Below are 3238 nucleotides of genomic sequence, written 5' to 3'. Positions count from 1 at the left end.
TCCTCTAACAAGAGCAGTTTTCACAGTCTTCAATTCTAAAGAAAGAATTCAGTAAAAGATAAGAGGGTAAGCTGCATTGTGCTAGCCCACTTAAATCTTATTTCCAATTCACTAAATGTGTTATTTGACTTGGCAAGGGAGCTGGTATGTGTATAAGATCAGCAGGGAGCCTAATCAAGTAGATGCCAAGTTTGCAGTAGCCCTTGTGTGATGCATTAGCCTCAACCAGTGACCTAAAGCAAAGTGGGTGGTTGAACCCAAAAGAGAATAGCATTAACCTTTGCTTGAAGTTCAGTCTGATTTGAAGTCTCCCTTTGTGAGGTATTCCAAAAAATGCAAAATGCTTTCAACAGAATAGAATCTAGACTACTCAGCACCATCTTCACATGGTAAGTCTGTATAGAAGCTTCCCTCAATTAATGCTGACACATGCAAAAGAAATGAAAAGCATTAACTCAGCTAAAGCACTTGATTTTGCAGCTGCAGGAGAAGAAAATCACTTTCTAGCTCAGTAACTGCAGGTTTTGATCTGACAATATAAGTGCTAATTTTTCAGTCATAACCAAAGAAATACTTGAAGTTCTCAAAACAGAGTATCTCCAAAAAAAAAGTAATGTAATATAGAGTTTCTAAAAGCACAGAGATAGTTGAGCCTGACAAGTCGAAATCGGATGCAGGACAGAACGACCAGCAAATTTATACTCTCAAGCTTATTGCACAATTATTATGGGTGATTTGTGAAACTCATACTTTAATGTTACTATAAAACCATAATAAAGATATGTACATATAAACTTAACAGTGTAAATACATAATCGGGGAAATAAATAATGTGTCAACATTAGTCCTGCCCCTCAGTCGTGTTCATTTTTATTTTGTCACTAGCTCCAGCAAAATGGGGTGTTCCATCAGTAATATTTATGGCATGTCCCAGTTATTGCACTGTCAACTACATGGAGAATGAGGCACCTTTGTATGCAGTGGAGAGGCACAGGTATGGCACTCTGCATTTATTTGTATGAGACACACATTCAAAGACATTAATGGTGTATTCTGTGGCTATACATAAATGTCACAGATGTAAATACAACTTCAAATGTGGAAGCAGCCGAGTATGAAAATGTTAAGGTTATGTGCATACGTCCGGAATTCCCATGGAACTTTCAGTGGCAATTCCGCAACTCCCTGCAGCGGGAAATACGCAAGAAATCCGCATGCGTACTTCCTGCATAATTCCCGTGAAAATCTAGCGTTTTGCAAGTGTAATTACCTTGCAGAATGCTAGCGTTTTCCAAGCGATCTGGAGCATCGCTTGGAAAACTGATTGAGAGTTTGGTCACACTTGTCAAACATAATGTCTGACTAGTGTGACCAACTTTTTACTATTGAGGCTGCCTAAGTGGCATCAGTAGTAAATAGATATAAAGTTTAAAATAATCAAAAAAATAAAAAATGGTGTTGTTCTCACCTTCCGGCGTCCCATGCAGTGTCCCCATGCCTCAGCGATGCTCCCGGCAAGTCCCGTTACCAGCAATGCCTTGCGACAATGACCTTTGATAACGGAGCGGTCTCACGGTATTTTAACTCTATTTTTTACAGGGATATGGTACCCAGAGCCTGGATGAGAATCTTGTTTTTTTTTTTATTTGGACATTCAGATACATTTTTTAATTTTTTTTTTATATTTGGTGCTTAAGTAAATAAATGTTTGTTTTTAACATATTTTATTTTTATTTGTTTTACTACTTCAAAGAACTCCTAAAAAAAATTAAATTTTCTGTTAAACGTATTTTTAAAAATTCGGGAGTGACTCATAGCAGCAATTTGAACCTGAACTGTCTTAATTTATTAACTTTTTTCTTGTTTTTTATTTAATTTTTCACTTATTTTACACACTGAGCCTCAATAAAGTCTTAAAAGAATATGGCAGGGGCATCTACTATATAATTGTCTAATTCTGTCTGTCTGTCTATCTGTAATGGAAATCCCGCCTCACTGATTGGTCGCGGCAGATAGGCTGCGACCAATCAGCGACAGCCGCATCGCTTATTGTACAGGCACATTACAGCTGTAAGGCTAGTTTCACATTAGCGTTTTTTTGCGCAGCGCATCGTGCGCATAAAAAACGCAAAGAAAAACGCAAAACAAATGTGCGTTTTTTTTTCTTCATGCGCACGCTGATGCGTCAAAATAACGCAGTGTTACTTGCGTTTTACATGCGTTTTTGCATGCGGTTGCGTTTTTTATGCGCATGCGTTTTTAGGTGTGACATTTCACAATAGCAAAATCTTTGACCACCAATGGGTCACCAGTGGGCGTGTTTCATTGGAATGTTTTATAGACCCTGTACTGCTGAATTCATCAGATTTTGCTGCTGTTTCCGGTGTCAAGATGGACTTGCGTCTGGATAATTTCCGCTTCAAGCTGGATCTTGACATTGCGCTGTCTCAGGCGTATGTCTTTTGTTGCCAGCAAGAAAGGGAGAGGGAGAGACAGCAGAGACGGCAGCGGCGTAGGTTTTGGAGGCATCCAATCATCGAACTCCGGCCAAGCCGTGGAGCATATCACACGCTGTACAGCGAGCTACAGGAAAACCCGGAGAAATTTGCTGACTATACACGGATGTCCCAGGAAAGCTTCCTTGACTTGCTGGGTATGGTTGAAGGAAACATCCGGAGAAGGGACACTCAGCTCCGGCGTGCCATTCCTCCCGAAGAAAGGCTCCTTGTCACCTTACGGTATGTATGTTGTTATGTTTGCATAATTTTTTTGGCTTTTTATTTTTTTTTTTTTTTGGTCCAAAAAATTAGGTTTTTTTTGGCTATTGATTTTTAACATTATTTTTGTGAAATTGCTTTTTTGCATAATGGTTTTTCTTCTGGCATGTACTAATCCCAAGCCTTTATAAAATGTTTTTTTTGCTATGTTGTATTAAAAAAACATGCAAAATAGTTAGGCCATGTACTTTTTTATTTTCAGTGTTTTTAGTAATACCCAAGACAGAAATATAATTATTTTTTCTTTTTATGTTTGGCAGGTTCCTGGCAACTGGAGAGAGTCTTTCATCCCTGCATTTCCAGTACCGGCTGGGAATCTCAACTTTATCTGGGATTGTTGCCGACACCTGCAGGGCTCTGTGGGATGTTCTGTGTCCGGAGTTTCTGCCATTGCCCACTGCCGAAAAGTGGCTTCAAATATCGGAGAAATTCTGGGCAGTCTGCAATTTCCCGAACTGCCT

The 3238-nt window shown here is 39.2% G+C and overlaps 1 long non-coding RNA gene across 1 annotated transcript in view; it reads left to right on the top strand.

The window, feature by feature from the left end:
* The first annotated feature begins 208 nt into the window (after window positions 1–208).
* LOC141088916 (uncharacterized) overlaps window positions 209–3238 on the top strand; it is a 31664-nt gene continuing 28634 nt past the window's right edge. The window contains exons 1-2 of the long non-coding RNA XR_012232104.1: window positions 209–389; window positions 886–994. This is a non-coding gene — a long non-coding RNA (uncharacterized lncRNA). The remainder of the gene's footprint in view (window positions 390–885; window positions 995–3238) is intronic.

Source organism: Dendrobates tinctorius, unplaced genomic scaffold (assembly GCF_039654945.1).
Source record: "Dendrobates tinctorius isolate UK_male_01 unplaced genomic scaffold, ASM3965494v1 ptg000003l, whole genome shotgun sequence".
Lineage (NCBI taxonomy): Eukaryota > Metazoa > Chordata > Amphibia > Anura > Dendrobatidae > Dendrobates > Dendrobates tinctorius.
The sequence above is the reverse complement of the archived record's forward strand: the minus strand, read 5'-3'. Positions and strand labels throughout refer to the sequence as shown.